The following is a 20,327-nucleotide window of genomic DNA, read 5'->3' on the forward strand; positions in this document are numbered from 1 at the left end:
TATGCTCTTGAGGTCCAAGATGAATGCAAAGCCTTGAGGAGCAAGGAAAATGTTAGAGACTTGGTGGTTGAGAGGGAGTGTAAATTACCCTCAATATGTAGTCCCAGAAGAATTCTTAGACAATTGTGGAGGAGCCACAATTGGAAATGCCGAGAGGAGACCGATTAGAGGCATCCAATCATGCAGAGACCTCCAGTAGGGGGGAATTTCGAGCCAATTTGGCAGAGGGATCACATGCAGACATACCTCTAGGTGTGAGGTGGGGCGATGTGAAGTGATAGTCTCAAGAAGGCTAAAATTGGGCAGGGTCCATTGAGAGGTTTTATCTCATGGATCGTACCTTGCTACGGGAGCCCAAAGTACATAGTAGTAGGAGGAATCAGTGGGATTGATGTAGTGAGAGATAAAAGTGACAGAGGCTAAAGAAGTCAGATATTGAAGAGAACAGAGAAGGATTGACAACAGTGCAGAAAGGTTGAATCAACAGAATCGCAGAGTTTTCAGTTGACAGAGGCAATAACAGCCAGAGACTTTGATGACAGATGCATAATATTGGTCCAGGTTAGATTTTTTTTGTTTCTAGAATTGTTGGAGCAACAACACTTGAGAGAAATGTTGCATAAATAACATTCCAAAGGTTTAGGATTAGGATCGAGTTGAATTCCTTTCTTGTTGAGAGGGAGTGTTGAAAATAGCAACAAGAAATGATAAAAATAGAATCCAAAATATTCCAATTTTAATTTGTCCTTGAATTAAAATTGTGAACTAAAATTCAAGTTTAGTCTCACCAGCTGCTTGAAAAATAATTAATTAGTTCATTATGGATTAATTAGTTGGAGAAATTCAAGTTAAAAGTCTTTGTGAAGTCATGCAACAATTGTCCCTTAAATTAAGGAGATTATCCCTTAATTAAGGAGATAAGATTGAGTTATATTTGAGTTGTAATTAGTTAGCTCAATTTACTGAGTTAAGTCCAGTTAAATTAGTTTCAAACTGTTTGAGGACTAATTGTGAGTTATCATTCAGTTGATGCATGCATGCACTCAACTAGTGTAGTCCAGATAACTAAAGATTCTCTGATCATTAACTCATGCATGTCTATTCTGAGAAAGATCCAGTTGAGATTAAAGACAGGGACAGTGTACTATCAGTTCCATGTTTTCTCATGTAAAGGAAACTCATCCATGGAGAAGGAATAAGGTTCCTTGACAATTGCACAGTTCTGACAGTGTGTTAGAGCAGTGTGTGAGAGCAGTGTTACACTGGGTGAAGGAGATCATCCCAGAGGTAACTGCGCAAGGAAATAGGAGGCTTGGAGGGCAGAGGAGAAGGTTTGTGAGAAGCCTTGTTTGCCTGTGAGCATCCAGGAGGATTGTACTAAGAAATGGCTAGCTGTGAGAGCTAAGGCTTTTTGTAATTCTAAGATATTTCCACCTTGTATGATAATACAGATAGTGGGGCTTTTAGATGAGGCCTTCCTCTAAGTACTTTTTGTGTTTCATGTGTATTGATTCTTCTTCTTATGGTTATATGTTTTCAACTCTGATTCATCTCGATCTTTGAGCTTCCGCAAGCTTGATAGTAGAAGTAGATTAAAGTATTTTTTTTTTTACTTATATTGCATTATCAGGTTAATCTACAGTCAAAATTTCTACACTTTTGGTGCATGTTGTCAGTTAGGTAGTCACGTTGATTCCTGTAGTTGAAGATCAGGGTTTACCCTAGATCATAGCCATTGTGTCTTTCCCTTCTAATTTCTATCTCCCAGCTCTTTTTGACTGTGTTCTCCCTGGCTGGAAAGCTCTTTTAGCTTGGTTTGTATGATTGGTTAATTTTCATTTCCTTCACTTGGTTTCTTGAGATCTTGGATGGTGTATAACCCTATGGCATCTAGGTAATCACCCATTCACTTGTTTTCCTGCTTAGAAAGTCAAGTACATAGTTAAATTTTCTCCTTGCAATTCATTTGATTAGTCCTTTCATTGCTACAATTTCCATTTGACAAGTTTGGAAATTTTCATTTAGTGTTTGGGTTGGCTTGTGGGGTCCTGACCCAGGTTTAGCATTAGTTAGCCAAACAAATCCCTACACTATTGCCCCTTTCGGCATCAGCCCGTGGAGTGCGGACTGAAGTCTCACCCGAAGCAATATGTGGGTATGTTGGAACCAAGTTTCTGCACCCTTGAGATGGTTGTGATGTCGGATTATTCCAATTATACATGCCTTCGCACAGGTTTCTTATCCCTCTGCTCTATCCTTTAGTACCTTCGCGAAATGTTACAATCGGCTTTTGTGCAGCCCTAACCAGGGGCTGAGATGCTTTCGTGCTACTAGGGCAGCGAACTGCGATATTTCCCAAACTAAGATAAGTATCTTACTTATCTTATTAACAAATCTTCATTAGCTTCACATAAATAGATGTTCTTACTCACGTTCACTTAACCAATATGGTTATACACATTCGTGCATCAAATAAGCATTAGAAGTGAAATTCATACCCAATATAACATATGTATAAACGGGAAATAAAGATGCAGAATTTATAGAATACTTCTCTTTATTGATAATTCCATACGATTACAGACTCGGCTCGCCCTGCACACTTAGCTAGAGGGCTCCACGCACTCAGATGCGGACTTCTAGGCCTCTTCGCACTCAGCTTCAAAGCCTCTACCTACGCTAAGACCCAACACTTAGACTTTTATTTCAGATCTATCTCTCATACATCATTCCATATTTGATTCCTTGTTGTGTGTCTTAACTACTTAGAGCTTCGCTCTATTTATACAATCCCATGGTCTACAGACCATGGGTAGGTTTTTTACAACCGACATTACATCATCAAAATAAGGGCAGACAACCCTATGACTCTTTAAAAACTACGTGCTCTGTGACCACAAAATGCGGAGTCTTTACATTTCGATTACAAAATTGGACCAAAATCTAGGCTTTAAGCCCCAAAATTTCACTTGGGGGATCTCGTGCCTAACAAGCCCCCAACACAAACATCGTGACTCGCCCTTGAGTCACTCTACAAGTGCAGAGATCTTAGCGCAAAGACCTCCCAGCTCTGTTTGGATCACCGCAACTTCAGCAGCACACTGAGCGGCCACTTGCTGGACTTATTCCACATGCATTTCGGTGACTGTTGTTGAACTGCTACTATGAATATTTTGTTGAGCTGCCTACAGTTTTGTGAGCTTTCCTTCAATGGAGGCTGTGATCATGTAAGCCTCATCTATCCATGGTTATAGGCACGCTTTTAAGACTACTTCCTTATGCCGAGCGACATCCACCTGTTCCTTGAGTTCCTTTGCCTCCTGCATCCATGCAAGCCTCTGTGTAAGGGCAACCATCTACACGGTCCCTTTTACCTCATCATACCTATGTTGGAGCTTGCACACCTCTGTCTCCAGGTGCTCTACATTCAGGTCATCCTGTATCGTGGTTAGGACCTCGAATGACTGTTCAAACAGTTGCATGCTGTCTGCCACTGCACCGTCAACCGCTGCCATTTTTGTTGAAACATTGGTGGTACGATGTTCCCTAATCTCTAGAGGAGTTGAAGGCTGAGCCTTCAACTGCAGTTCTACGATTAGCAGGTTTAGCTCTAGCTAAACCCTAGCCATCTCTACTCGAGAATTGCACACTCCTGTAGCAAATTTACGGATGCACGCCTCCATCAATTCTTCAGCCTAAATTTCTCACTTTCGGGCCATCTGACATGCTTCCTCCATAACCTACATTATCTGCTTATTTTTCTCTACTACTTCATTGAGCTATAAGCCCAACTGCTCAATGTTGATACACTGCTCGCTCATCACCTGTAGAGCGCGACTCTCCCAGGCCTTAAGCTCCGCAGTGACTCCATCCTGTAAGAGGTAGAGCATCTCTCAAGGGAACGCGACCATGTTCAATCCTACCCCTTTCAAATACTAACCTTGGGCCTGTCAGCCTCATTTTCTGTAGTGAGTGCCCCATCAACTAGTAGTAACGTGTTGGTCACTCTTGTGCATGACATTGCCTTGGCAGCTGAAGTGTCAATCGCAAGGTTGGTGGACACTGTGCCAGCCGGTGGAGTGCGTACCTGCAACTCCTGCAACTCTGTCCTGAGAGCCCCCAATACCAGCTGCTATTATTCTTCAAATTGTTAGAGGGCCTCCGCAGTGACATCCCTCACCATTTCTCCGATGTCATGCAAATCCCCCTCAATGAGGGTGATTGGGTCGAAGGACATCTTTGATGCCTTTGTTTTCTTTCACGGCACTGTGTACTCTCACGGTTACAGATGCTTGAGTTGGGTGGATGTCATTTACGGGTCTGCGCCACCTTGTTCAGTCTCTGGTTCTACCTCAGTGTTGGGCGAAGGTGACTTCTGTCCTTCGCACTTTTCTCCTCCTATTTTTTGTTGTTTTACCACTTTCGTAGCATCGTGTGCTACCTGGGCCTTGGTATTTGCTTCTTCTTCTCTGCGCTTCTCTGTCAGCTGCGCCATTCGAAGCTTTATCTATTCCTTCTTACACTATGTGGCGGACTTGTCCATTTCCACAGCGAAGCCAACTGGAGCGCACCACTCCGATAGCCAAGACTCAAGGACTGCGAAGATCACATCGTCAGTCGCCAAATATGGTAAGTTGTGCCATGTCTTTGTGGGGTCCTTCCATGCCCTGATAAAAACATGGTGGAAATCCACTTTGAACTCTGCAAATCTCTGTAGACTGGCGTATATTGTGGGTGACAACTGCGGCTTGCGATTGATCCCCATCCTAATATTTATCTCCATTAATATCCAGAATATCTTGCTTTCATTTATCCACTGCGCGTCCTCAGTCGCCCATAATGAAGCATACTTTGCTGCCTCTGGAAGGTCTGGAGCGACCAAAGGGAACTAGCTATCTTCAGGCAGCTCCCATGCCACCAGTACTATCGACAACAGGAGCCACGGGTAGTGAAACATTTTTCCCTGCTCTTGTGCCTGACAACAATTCGCAACGAACTCTCCACATAGATAGTTCGCCCAATTGAACTGGACTCCTTCTGCACATTGGGCTGCTAATGAAACTATGGATGTGGGCACCTCGTCCATGCGGCACTTCCGCGTCACTTTCCATGCTAGTATTTTTGTTGCAACCTTGACATCAGGGTTGTTAACGCTGTAGATGGCATATCCTCACTTCTTCTTCTTCTCTAACTTGAACCTCTTCTTCATTGCTTCCGCGAGGGCTAGCTTCCCACCTTTTCCTTCGAAAATATTAGCCAGATCCTCCCCTGAGTAAGGTAGCCGTGTAATTCGTTGAATCATATGGTCTGTGATGGGAATGGGCTCCTCTAGCCACAAACACCCATCATGCACCAAGCAGAGCAGCTGCCTGATGACAAAGACGGTCACTGGGGTGCGATGGTAATGCAACACCCAGAGCAGGTTTAGAAACTCATCTTTTTCTACACCCCTGAGCCATGTCCGCAAATCCAATTGAATTGTTCCAGCTGGCGCATCAATCCTCTGACAGATTAGCTTCTCAGTCGCTAAATGCGGGAACTTCTCGTGGTCTGTGAGGTCCCAATCTACAAATTCCAACACAAGAACCCGCCCCAAGTGCATTCCCTCAAAAACAATATCGTTTCAGAGTAGTGGAGTTTGCAAAGAGCTCTTTCTCTCATCTATGTCCTTTGGCACCTTGGCTTTACCCTTGCACGGAAGAACATATTCAGGTAACAAGATAATAGGGTCTGCATCCTGGCTTTCAACTTCCATCTCTACATCCTCCTCCTCCACCAAGATTTCTTCAGACTCCTCCTCATCGGCCTCCAAATTAATGGCCTTCCCCTTTTCCTACAAGGTTAGCTTGGTCCTCAGTGGATTTCTGGGTGAGACGGGCACCAGGACCATGGCCTGCTCATCCTTCTTATGTCGCGGTGTTCGGGGTGATTTAGGGACCTCAACTATTATTCCAGCACTCTCTAGGGCTTCCACTACCGCAATTTCCTATGTAGCTTCCTCGGTTGTCATTACTTCTGTATCCATGGCTTCTGTGGATGCTGACATAACGCTATTCCACAATTCTTGCAGTGTCTCTGGTAGTTGCTCAAACAATAAATTCACTTTCAGGGTCTCGAATTGGTCTCGGTTCATGTATACTTGAGCGTGGAACAACTCAGTTCTCAAAATGCCAAGTGTTGTTTGCTAGACAACCACTTGTAATTTATAGGGCCTTTTGAGTTTGAATTTGACCGTTCCCCCCACATTTGGCCCATTAATGCTAGATTGGCAACATATTTTCAAGAATCTTGCCCATAAAGTTTTCCTTAAATGCCTTCCCCCTCTCCATTTGGCCTCAAACTAGCCATCAAATCGTGACTAGTGACTTTAATGGTCACTTTTCAGTAGACCTATGCACCTGCGTAGCTGTCATTGCACCGTTGCGGACCCTGCGACACTTTGCTGCTTTGCACAATCCTGAAATCGCACAGCTCCCAAGCAGTGTAGTTTATAGTCTCACGCCTCCTTTCAGCTGCCTGGTGTAGAAATTTTGAATAATATGACACTTATTCATAGAGATTACCCTGATTATACACTATTGTGGAATACATGCATAATACATAACCTCCTCTACGTTGATCATCAATTTTGCAGAATTAAAAACAATGAAACATTAATCGCATGCGCACATTAACATAGTATGTAACCTAGGGAAAGCATACAGCTGAAAACCCCCAACTATTTGTATATTATAATGATTGAGAACATGTAACAATACATAGTACAATACTCCTTGCAAGTACTCAATACTATCTCCACCTGTTACACACAAACTAGCTCAGATCTAATGCCTCAAATCTCCTCCACTCTTTGCCTACCTCCACTGCATAATCCTCCATGAGAATAGATGAGAATGGTTGATCCAAACTCGTATTTCCCTTGGCTGAACCACACAATCCTCATTGGCAATACTCAATCCATTGATTGTGCAAGATCTCATGCACAACTACAGTCACAACTGACAGCTGTCTTGCCCTTTCACTCACCTCTAACACTTGTCTCCACTGAACTGTCCATGCACTGAGTTAACTGATGTATTCTTTAGTTGCTTTATGAGTTAATAATTAGTTAATTAATTAATAATTAATTCACATCACTCATCACTAGTGTATTCTGCAGTTAGACTAAATACAACTAGTTTAACTAAGTCAAACTGAACACAACTCCATCAACTCCACCAAACTCAACCACATGAGTTCTAACTGAAGTCCTGCATGGAATAGCTCAACTAACCCACAAGAAAATCGTATTTCCTTCTGGCAGCTGCATGTGCCACATCCGTAGCTCGAACTGAAGTGCTCCAAGAGGATAAGATAATGTTTATAGTCCAAATATTATTAAGAGCTAATAATATTCGACTGTTCTACTTTTAGCCTGGCAATCTAAAAATAGAAACCGCCCATATGTCTAAAAATAGAAGTCCATCTATTTCTACCAACATGACCAATCATCCACAAATAGCATCCTGCAACTCATAGACCATGATCCATATGTCTAAAAATAGACTTTGCGCCAAAAATAGCCTGCGGGCCCACTTAGTGAAGGCTACTCCTTTCCACTAAGCTCCATCATCTTGTTGCATTTTCAACACTCCCTCTCAACAAGATAAGGATTATCTACAACCCCTATCCTGCAACTCTAGAATGTTCTTCATGCAACACCTTTGCCCGGTCCACTTGCTCCAACAACACTTGGAACAAAAACATTCCCAACTGACCGCTCTGTTGGGCTAGGAACATACTCTGATGCTGAAGCTCTACCTGCTGCTGACAAGTGCTCCCTCTCTAACTTCTGCGCTACTGCAACATCTCCATGCATCTTGCACCATTGCACACCTCTCTGTGCCACCTAGCACTATGAAAAACACTTGTGCCTCTCGCATTGTTGCAGCCTGCTAGCTATGCGCTGTCCTGGGATTCCCTACATTGTCACTCTCTCTGCTACTCCATCCGCATCTTTCTCTACCCAATTAGTCAGTTCCTGCTACTCCACATCGCGGCTCCCGTAGCAAGGTCCCATCCAAGAGGTTGGGTACTTCAAGGATCCTGCCCCTCCTCCTTGGGAAAATCACTCTATATCGCCCCACCTCCTACCTGGAGGTATGGTTGCATGTATTCCCTCAGCCCACCTGGCTCGAAGTTTCCCTACTAGAGGTCTCTTCATGAGTAGATGTCTCTACTTGATCTCCTCTCAGCTTCCCTTGTTGTGGCTGCTCCACAACCTCCTGAAGTTGCTGCATCAATCGTGGCTCCTCCACAATCGTCTAAGACTTCTTCTGGCTCTACATGTTGAGAGGTAATATACGCTCCCTCTCAACCACCAAGTCTCCATCATTTGCCTTACTGCTCAAGGCTTTGCATGCATCTTGAACCTCAAGAGCATACAGGTTCTTGACCCGTGAACCAATCTACTTCACCTATCTAGTGATGATGTTTCTAAGGAAAACCTTTCCCTTACTGAAGACTACATCACAACCTCTGTCTTCCAACATCACGATCGACACCAAGTTTCTCTTCAGTCCTAGTACATACTTGACATCGGTCAAGGTAAGGCGAGCTCCATGCTCCCTCTGAAAAATAACCGTGCCTACACCTGAGACACTATACTTCTCATCATTACCCATCACTATGAGTATCTGGAGATCTTTCTCCTCCAAAGTACTGAACAAACTCTTGTCACTGGTCATGTGGAAAGAAGCTCCAGTGTCAAGAAACCAACCACTTCCCACCATGGATGACACCATGCATGCAAAGAGTGTGAAATCCAACTCAAACTGTGAAGCAAGTGCCTCACCTTTAGATCCTTCCCCAGATCCCTTCTTGGACTTCTTCTTTGGTAAATTAGTATCATAATGGTCGAACTCATGAAAACGAAAGCATCTCACCTTCGACTTGTCAACCTTCTTCCCATCATTGGAAGAACTGGATTCGGAAAGAGAAACCTTCTCCTTCCCCTTCTTCGCCTTACTCGCTAAGGCACAATTCTCCTCATCATGCATACATGAAGAACTGTCTCTGGTGCTCCATCTGATCTCCTCCTGCACAAGATCTGACCAAAGTCTCTCCCATCCTGGCAATTTCTCTTGACCATTGATAGAGTCTTGATAGGAATGCCAACTCTTCGGAAGACCAAGGAGATCCAAGCTCACCAAGTCCTCATCATCGACAGTCACCCCCACACTTTCCAGCTCATCTCGGCACTGGGTGAACTTCGTGAGATACCTGGGCATACTGTCTCCATTCTCACACTTAATGTTTCTGAGTTTATCCTTGAGCGACAACTTCCTCTGTTCACTCTTGCTTTGGAATAGATCTATCAACGCTTTCCACATCAAGTATGGAGAAGCCTTTCCATGCAGGCTGGACACAATGTGATCCTTCACGCCCTCCAATAGAATCTTTTGACACTTTTCTGTCTTCTTTTGCCAAGCCACAGCTTCAGTAGCATCAATAGGTTTTGGGACTTCAGCCTCTATGAACTCCTTCAACCCATTGTCATCTAACACCACCTCCATCCTATCTTTCCATGCAATATAGTTCGAGTTGCCTTCAAGAGCATACTCCAATCGCAATCCGTTGAAAGACATTTCAACTTTGACACCAAGAAAACATTGCTGCAAATTCCAATTCCACCAGCTCAAAACTCAACCGCTTCTGATCTAAAATTCGTGAGAACAAAGTATTTCTCGTAAAGAGATTGACTATATGGGCTTTTACCGGATATCTCACCTTCCAAAAGAAGGATGAATCCAGAGGCTAACTGGCCCGATTACAGACTATGCCTGAAGAAATAAAATGTAAAAACTTTATGAATAATACATCTGATGATCAACTCTGCTCCGATACCATGTAGAAATTTTGAATAATATGAAACTTATTCACAGAGATTATCCCGATTATACACTATTGCGGAATACATGCATAATACATAACCTCCTCTACGTTGATCATCAATTTTGCGAAATTAAAAACAATGAAACATCAATCGCATGCGCACATTAACACAGTATGTAACCCAGGGAAAGCATACAGCTGAAAACCCCCAACTATCTGTATATTATAATGACTGAGAACATGTAACAATACATAGTACAATACTCCTCGCAAGTACTCAATACTATCTCCACCTGTTACACACAAACTAGCTCAGGTCTGATGCCTCAAATCTCCTCCACTGTTTTCCTGCCTCCACTGTGCAATCCTGCATGAGAATAGATGAGAATGGCTGATCCAAACTCGTATTTCCCTTGGCTGAACCACGCAATCCTCATTGGCAATACTCAATCCATTGATTGTGCAAGATATCATACACAACTATAGTCACAACTGATAGTTGTCTTTCCCTTTCACTCACCTTTAACACTTGTCTCCACTGAACTGTCAATGCACTGAGTTAACTGATGTATTCTTTAGTTGCTTTATGAGTTAATAATTAGTGAATTAATTAATAATTAATTCACATCACTCATCACTAGTGTATTCTGCAGTTAGACTAAATACAACTAGTTTAACTAAGTCAAACTGAACACAACTCCATCAACTCCTCAATCAACTCCACCAAACTCAACCACATGAGTTCTAACTGAAGTCCTGCATGCAATAGCTCAAATGACCCACAAGAAAAGCATATTTCCTTCTAGCAGCTGCATGTGCCACATCCATAGCTCGAACTGAAGTGCTCCAAGAGGATAAGATAATGTTTATAGTCCAAATATTATTAAGAGCTAATAATATTCGACTGTTCTATTTTTAGCCTGGTAGTCTAAAAATAGAAACTGCCCATATGTCTAAAAATAAAAGTCCATCTATTTTTACCAACATGACCAATCATCCACAACTAGCATCCTGCAACTCATAGACCATGATCCATATGTCTAAAAATAGACTTTGCGCCAAAAATAGCCCGCGGGCCCACTTAGTGAAGGCGACTCCTTTCCACTAAGCTCCATCATCTTGTTGCATTTTCAACACCTAGAGTGCTAAGATTGTGCTTCTAAAAACTAGTCAGATGGCTGGGCCACCTGTGTATGGCTTCAAATGATTTCCATTCACTTTTCCTAGGAAGGGATCCCCATTCAACTTAACGAACTGGACCGTGCCATCATCAGTAATCTCCTTAATAACATATGGCCCCGGCCAATGCATTCTGAGTTTCCGTGGAAATTTATCAAACTTACTGTCATATAATAGCACCAAGTCATTCAACTTAAAGGTGCGTAGCTTAATATGTCGATCGTGCCAAGCCTTTTCACGCTGCTTTTGGACCTGCTGGTGAAATCCAGCCAAAAATCTCTCTTCTTCCAGCTTATCCAACTGCGCGAGCCTCTCTTCCAGGGCTCTGCAATCTGTCATGCCTATGAGTACTGCTATGCACAGACTAGGCATGATTTATTCCATAGGCATCAATGCTTCAACCCCGTATACCAGCCTAAAGGGTGCCTGTCACGTTAACTTCTTGCACGTTTTCCGATTAGCCCAAAATACTGCAACTATGCATAGGTCCCAATCACTTCGTTGAGAATTACATACCTTGGTCAGCGCGGTCTCAAGCACTTTGTTGAATACTGCCATTGTCTCGTTAGCCTGTGGGTGATAAGGTGTGCTTTTTTGATGATACACCTGAAATTCCTCCGTTAGTGCGCTAATTGTCTCATTCAGGAAGTGCGTACCACGATCACTCATCAAGATCTTTGGACAGCCAAATCGCATCAGTACATGCTCAAATAAAAACTTTGTTACAGTTGCACTCGTCCAATCCTTCACCAACTGCACTTCTACCCAACGAGTCAAATATTCTGTCAAAGTGATAATGTATCTCGCACCTGTCTTTCCTTGTTCCTGAATCAGTCCTGCAAAATCTATTGCCCACTTTTCGAAAGGTTGCAATGTCATTTGTGGATTCAAAGGCATTTCATCCTTCCGTGATGGCCTTCCTATTATTTGACATATGTTGCACACCTTGTAATATGCTTTTGAATCCTAATGAAGAGTTGGCCACCACAACCCTGCACGTAGAATCTTCTGTGCGGTTGCTCTCCCTGCATAATGTCCTCCCGTGGCGCCCCCATGAGCCCATACACCACAGCCAGTCTCTCGCGCTCAGTGGTGGAATAGTTCTTCTCTAATTTGGATAATCTGTGACTTACGAATACGATAAGGTGGTCCAAGCCTTCTCCACCATCCTGTGTTAGGACTGCCCCTAGTGCTATACATGACGCATCAACATGTACATGAAATTCTTTCTTCCAATTCAAGAAAACTAGAATCAGCGTGCTCACCATCTTTTATTTTAATATATCCAAGATTTTCTTACAGTCATCGTTCCAGAAGAATGAGACATCCTTCTTAAATAATTTTTCCATTGGCACGGTGATCTGGGCATAGCCTTTGATAAACTTTCTGTAATATCCTGTATGTCCCAAGGTAGCGCGCAACTGTTTCACACTCCGTGGCGCTTCCAAGTTCAGAATCATTGTGATCTTCATGGGGTCTACCATCAACCCTTGTCTACAAACCACATGTTCCAATAGGTTCCAAAAGGAACGCAAAACAGAAACTTCTTAAGGTTGAGCATGATCTGTTATCTTCGACAGGTATCCAACATCAAGTGCAAGCTCGCTACATGGTGCTTAACCATTCCAAATACAGTCTAGTAATCAAAATATATCTCCAGTAACTTATGAATAAATTCCTTGAATGCCGCAACAACCACGCGTGAAAATATAGCAGGCGCATTCTTCAACCCAAATGGCATTATAGTATATTGAAAGCAACCCCACTCAGTCACGAAGGTTGTCTTGCTCCTATCCTCCGACGCGATTTTGATTTGGTGGTACCTAGAGAACCCATCAGTGAAGGAGTATGCTTCCTGGCCACCTACATTATCCAACACTTCATCTGTGAACGAAGTTGGGAAAGGATCATGCACACAAGTGTCATTCAATTTTCTAAGATCCACGCATATCCTTATCTCATCCTTCTGCTTCTTCTCTTGCACCACCATTGGACTTACCCAATCGGACTCTTCCACAAGCTCAATGATGCCTGCTGCTAGCATTTTGTCTAGCTCTAATCAGACCTTCTCCTTGTATTTCGGATTTAGGCGATAAGGCCTCTGCTTAACTGGCTTCACATCGGGTTTTAACGTAATCTTCATCACTCCTAGATCTTCGATTATTCCTTTCAAATCCATAAACTTCGTAGGGAATAAGTCCTCATATTCACAGAGTAATTCAGTGACCTTACCCACCATCGCGTTGTCCCAGTAGTCGGTTATGCCTCTGTACCAATGTTCACCTGTCTAGTTTTCACTGGCACGGTTATATCAAGGTTCTCAATCTGTGGTCCCTGAGCCTCACGGTGGCATTTTGTCTCTGGAATGCTAATCTTCTACGAATCCTCATCTTCTTCTTCAATAGTTACATTATAACATTCCAATGCATGACTCAGCTAAGTAGCCCATTTAGAATACCTTAGGTCTAAAGGATCCTGCGGTATCCTAAAGATTTCTAATTTCACCTCTTGTAGTGCTTCATCAATACCGTCAAACCCGTCCTCAAAACTAAATGTTATCATGAATCCTTCGCGCAGGATATCCCATTCACCTTTCCCATGGCGAAGCTCTTTTTCTACATACCAATTCATTGGGATAACATCTAGGGTATGAAAGAATAGGTGAACCCACTCAAGTTGTGGCTTTTCTCCATAAGCCTGTGTCCACTTAGCCAAATGTGCGCGCGGATCATTCTGTCCATCATACTTGTCTGTCAGTCACATCTTACACTTCCCAAATATACTCACATCATTCTCCTACATTCGCGCCAATCATCAAAGCTCCCCTTGTGCATACCCCACCATCTTGCAGGGGTATCATGCAGTACCCAATCCAAGGCTTGGAAGCGTTTCTTTTCCAGAACCTCCCTTTCAAATGCATCCAAAAAGGTATCTAGCTCATTTAGACCATCATAAGTACGTAGATTTCTTACCTCTGATGACACATAGTGCAGCGACCGGGTCATCATGTTGCAATTCAGCGTAGTTACTTCATGTAACTGATTTTGACAGCGTTCTATCTCTTCATCGGAATCCGAAGTGCAGGAACTCTCGCGCTCCCATCTAATTCGTCCATCTATCATGGGATTCACCCAGCCTTGGTCTCACGCTATTATCTTATAGATGCAATCCATATCATCATCACTCTCATAGTTGCGAACCGGCTCTATATAGCGTGATCCTTCAGCAGGATCCAGGGGTATTATTACGCATAGTGACTTCTTCTCAAAGATCATTTTTCGCTTCTTCATATTGATTATCCCATTCATATCAGTAGCCCAGTCAATTCCCAAGAGCGCGAGGTAGGGATTGTTGTCATAAACAATCTCTATTACTTCAAAATCTGTCAGGGCGCTCACTCCCTCAATGTCCACGGTCACTCCCTGCAGCCACCCCATGGGTATGATTTTCTGTTGGTTCACTATCCTTAGCTGAATCGGTGACCATTGCAGCACAGGTCTCCCCATTTGCTCCCATGTTTTTTTTGGTAGAACATTCGCATCTAATCCCAAATCCAGAATGACTTGATCCATTTTATATTCTTCGATATGTGCGGTGAGTCTCATTTCACGTCGCGTCCTTGTCTTATGCTTTCTGATCTATGGACTACGTGTGGTTCACCTGGCGCATTCTAAACACATCTATTGATAAGTTCGTGTAACCCTTTTATAGCCTTATTGTCACGCAGTAACTTCATACAGGTTTCGAGGAAAGTTATCAGCATAGAGGGTTCCATCTCTGGCTCTGGTTTATCTTTGCTTCCTAAAGTGGAGTCCTCAGTGAATCTCTTCTTAGCTTCCATGAAGGTTTACCGAGCGCGCTCCAAATCAAACTCAACCTCTTTTGTCGAGGCTTTGTGAACCCATGTACTGTCTTCCAACTATTTTCCCTTGTCATCTCCCATCACAATTCCACTTCGAAGCACTATATTTATGTTTGGATCTTCCTCGCTTAACTTAGACTTCATCATCTGTAGGTTATGAGTCAGGGGAGGAAGTAGCACTCCTTTTTCACATATCCTGGCTATAAGCATAGGACAATATTCTATTTCATGAAAAAACAACATGCAATACTTTCACAACGGGTGCTTTAGATTAATGCAATCGTGGGCATAGTGTCCTAGCTCTCTGCAATTGTAGCAAATCAACTGTTTGTGACCTCTACCAGGTCCTCCTCTACCTCAGCCTCGCCCACACCCTAAAATCCTATCCACGCCATCCATGCATTCTGGTCAAGGGGCTGCGTTTCGGCCTGAACCCTGTAGGTGGGAGATCTATCCATCATCAATTCATAGCTCCTGCAGGTACGCTCATCATGTCTCACTGATCTGAAAAAGTTGCAGAACAACTATTGCGGAGTTTTCATATACTTCTGTAACAAGTGGCAGTCATCCGTGGCATGTTTTCCAGTTATTTGATAGATATCCCATCACAAATCAGGCAGCACGCTAGGTCCTTCTTGAGCTTCTGGCCTTAAAGGCATAAATCCTCATCCTACAAGGTAATTTGTAAAGACTGAGCAGTGGTCTTTATCATGACCTTGACTCTTGCATTTCACGCACCATACTTCTTTGCATACCTTTAGCTGAACCATCCTATCCTGCTTTAAGCTTTGCATCTCAAGGCACAGATTCTTCAACTACACGTCGATCTGTTGAACTTCTAGAATAGGATCCTACATCTGGATCTCACGTAGCCTCATGGAAATCTCCAAGGCCTATGCCTGAGTTGTTATCTTCTGCTGCAACATCGCACTCCTTAAGTGTGGTAGTAGTGAGGATACAAACCATTCGCGATGTTTTCCATCCGTCAAATTCATGTTGGCTTCGCGGATCGTACATTTTAGCCTCTGATCTAGTTCCCAAGGTGTCTCGCCTGGTAGCATCAAGACTTCTTTGAATCCCACAATCAACTGCACTTCAAATTTAGGCCTGCTAAATTCATTATTCAGTGTTGTTTGTATGTCCGCTACTCCAGAATTCGGGTTATCGCTGGAGTACTTAATATACCAGGTTAGCGTGCGATCCTGCAGAGTGCTAACCAGTGTCGCTTTCTTTATATGGTCATATGTAACACCTTGTGCTTCCCATACAGCCCTTACAACGAACCATAATTGGTCTGGATCCTCATTTCCTATACCTTTGAACATAGGCAACTTCACTATATTTTCCATACTCAATCACGATGGTGGTGGAGGTGGTATGGGTGAAGTTGGGGTGATGGCGGTGAAGACGAAGGTGGTGTGGGTGGAGGTGGTATTCGCGGAAATCCCTGTTTTATCAATTGAATAACACTTCTCTGTGATACCTTCGCTATCCCTTCTTCATCCCTTCACGGAGGTGAAGTCAAGGGGCTATAGTCCAGACCCTTATTTCCTTCATTTTTGTAACTTTTTCCACTTCGCGTAGTCCCAAACATCAAGGTAACTGCATAACCCATTTTTTTCACAACAACATTTTATTCCAAGTATTCAGAGATTTCATGTAATTACCTCGTAGTCCTTTGAAAAAATGTTGTTATGCCTCACTATAGCTGACTGAGGTGTTAACCGTGAACTCAGTAACAAATCCTCCTACAATGCGATCGCCCCAATGATCGATGGCACACGCAATCTTATGCTCTGATGCTTCCAATCTTCGCACTAGCTCTAGGGTCCACACAATAGGACCATCAAGTTTCCACCTTCCTTGGCTATCTACTAGCTTCACAATCCACTCATATAGCTCAGTAGGGAATGAGGCGAAAAATATTTCATGGATCTTCGTATACAGGTATTGGTCTAGCCATTATTCTTTTAATAGTCATGGGTTTTTGTTCTCCTACACGGAAAACTCGTGAATCCTTCTATCCAACCAGCCTTCGATTTCTTTCTTAGTTGGATTCCAATGATACGACATCACACATCTCTCATGCAGATTCTAGTCCCAGCAATGGAACCATTTGTTGGCTTGTGGGGGCCTGACCCAGGTTCAGCGTTAGTTATCCAAACAAATCCCTACACTACTAGCCCTTTCGGCATCAGCCCGCAGAGCGCAAACTGAAGTCTCACTTGAAGCAGTATGGGGGGATGCTAGAACCAAGTTTCCATAGCCTTGAGATGGTTGTAATTTCAGGTTATTCCAACTATACCTGCCTTTGTGCAAGTTTCTTATCCCTCTACTCTACCCTTTAGTACCTTCACGAAATGTTACAATCGACTTCCACATAGCCTTAACCAGGGGCCTATATGCTCTCGCACTGCTAGGGTAGCGAACTACAATATTTCCCAAACTAAGCTAAGTATCTTACTTATCTTATTAACAAATCTTCGTTAGCTTCGCGTAAACAGATTTTCTTACTTGCATTCACTTAACCAATATAGTTATACACATATGTGCATCACATAAGAATTAGAATTGAAATTCATACCCATTATAACAAATGCATAAACAAGAAATAAAGATGTAGAAATTATAGAATACTTCTCTTTATTGATAATTCCAGACAATTACAGACTCAACTCGCCCTGCACACTCAGCTGTAGGGGTCTGCGCACTCAGTTGCAGACTTCTAAGTTTCTGCGCACTCAGCTGCAGAGCCTCTACCTACGCTACAACCCAAAACTTAGACTTTTATTTCATAGCTATCTCTCATACATCATTCCATCTTTGATTCCTTGCTGTGTGTCTTAACTACTTAGAGCTTCACTCTATTTATACAATCCCATGGTCCGCGGATCATGCGTAGATCTTTTACAACTGATATTACATTATCAAAATAAGGACAGACAACCCTATGACTCTTTAACAACTATGTGCTTCGTGACCACAAAATGCAGAGTCTTTACATTTGGATTACAAAATTGGACCAAAATCTGGGCTTTAAGCCCCAAAATTGCCCTTGGGGGATCCTGCACCCAACAGCTTGAGCGTCTCTTTTTGGACACAGATCACATTTCCCATCTTGTTTTTGGTTCAACCTTTGCTACATTAGTTTTAAAAAGAATTATCTTTTATGCTCGCTTGTGATTGATTGTATTGTGAATGTTTCATTGAAGTGTGAAGTGTTTGCGAAAGATTCATTATGTCATTTCATTGAAAAATAAATAACTCTAGTTTGATGCATCAATATGTTACATTAGTTAGCATTATGGAAGGCTAGAGTTGCATCATCACTTGCATTGCAAAAGAAATGAATTCTCTTTATTAGTTAAAGGGCTACTTGAAGTGCATTTCATAGGAAAGTTAGGAATTGGAAGGAGTTTTTCATCATTTTTGTTTTCAAAAGATGAAATAGTGTAAAATCATTTTTCTTTCAATTGCTTGTTTTGTTGCATTTGAGTATGATTTCTACTCTCATTAGTGTAGATAATTCATTGAATTGAAAGGGTCATGTCTCATTTAGCTACATATAGGTTTTTTTGAGTCGTTGAAAACTGAGACATAATTTCAAGATAAACTCTAAAATGTACTCAATTAACCTAGGGCGCATTTGAAATCTAACAATCACATCTTAGAAGGTCTACGATAGAGATGTGTTCCGACATCTTAAAACCTAGCAGTTGTCATTCGCTTTGGCTCTAAAGAATGCTAGTATGAACTTATGCTCCCCATACCGTCAAGTATATAAAGCGAGAACCCACTAGGTTGCAATCCTTTATCCATAGGAAGTCGAGTCTTCCACCTTGTAAACGTGATACACCGAACACAGCATTCGGGGAGATTGACTACCCGTACTTCTCGGTTCGCTGAGAGGTATTATGTAGTTCACGTTACCTGGTAATCCTTTTTACCTAGATCATCCTAAGTAGTCGTTTTGATCTTTTTGACTCCCTAAATATAAAATATCACCCGAGCGCTTGTCCTTTTGAGTTCATTTAAAACCAAAGGTGATAGAGTCATATTTGCTTCTTTCTTGACCCTTAAAACGTGAAAGAGCACCAATTTTTTTTTGCGTCTTAAAAAATTGTTGCCCACGATCTTGTAACATCCATGTTAGTCTTTTTTAGACCACATCGTGAGTATACTTTTAAAATACATTTTAACGCCCTTGAAATCGATCTCTCTTTTGGTTATTTGAGACAAGATCATCGTGGCTTAGCCAACTGGTTCACCTAGTTCCTCTTCCTCTCCTCTCTCTGAAAGATTGTCTGAGGAGCCTTTTCCTGAATTTCCACAGTCTCTCGAGGACCAAGGTGTTGAGCTTGGAATTGTTCTGAGTATTCAACCTTTATCATCTCGTCCTCCCCATTCAGATACTGGGTCACTTTCTGTCGTCGGCGCAGAATCTCCGAATAACCCTTCTAGACTCCCAAGAGTCCGCCAACTTCTGAAGGTCAGCTTGGACTGGTTTTTTATCCTATGAATCCTTTGTTCGATCCTGTTGTGATATCACCGCAGCGTTCGTATTGTCCGTATGATCAGTTAGATATTCATTTGGAATTATCCCCTCAAGCATCTTCGGTAGTCCATCGTCGTCTATTTTCATCCATGGAATCAAAAGGCGAAATCCTAGTCTCCTCTCTAGGTCACTCAGAGGTTTCCACTCTGCATACAGTCGAGGAGCAAGAATATCCTTTCCCTCCTAAAGGTTTCTCTTACACAGGAAGCATTCCGATTAGTGTTCATCTTGAGTTACCATGTAATTACGTGACTTTATATCAATTGGTTTCAAGCACGCCTATTGCCTCATCATTGTATCACAACCCTATTTGGGCACCTAGCACTATGCCAACCATAGGTTCGTTCATTCAAAAACTTACCACCCAAAAAATGGTGATGTATGCAATCACTTCAGTCCCTGTGCAACCTACCATTCCCAATCATCTTATTTCGTCAGTCCAGGTTACCCATCTGGTTCAACCAATGATCCCGAGGCATGTTGCTATTAGTTTTTCGATCCCTCCAGTAAGTGGACAGGTTGTTCCACCACCTGGGGGGCAGATCCTTAATGCTTCTATGATCTCTAGCACAACCAATGTGAGTGGCTCACAACCTCACATGGTTGGGATGAACCAACCCTCTTTGGGTGCCATTTCAAATCCTAATGGTCCTGCTGGATCAAGTAATGTCCAGTACCAATAGCCTAATGTTGGTCTATTTGGGTCAAGTCATGTCCAGTACCAACAACCCAATGTTCGTCCATTTGGGTCAAGTCATGTCCAGTACTAGTAGCCTAATATGGCTCAAGGTCAATACTAACCTCCTTATGTTCCATATGGTTCACAAGCGATGGCTAATCCGTCATACATCCCCCAGC

Source organism: Pinus tabuliformis, chromosome 3_2 (genome assembly GCF_031772625.1).
Source record: "Pinus tabuliformis cultivar Carrire ecotype Pingquan chromosome 3_2, CPIR1, whole genome shotgun sequence".
In the NCBI taxonomy this organism is placed as follows: Eukaryota; Viridiplantae; Streptophyta; class Pinopsida; order Pinales; family Pinaceae; genus Pinus; species Pinus tabuliformis.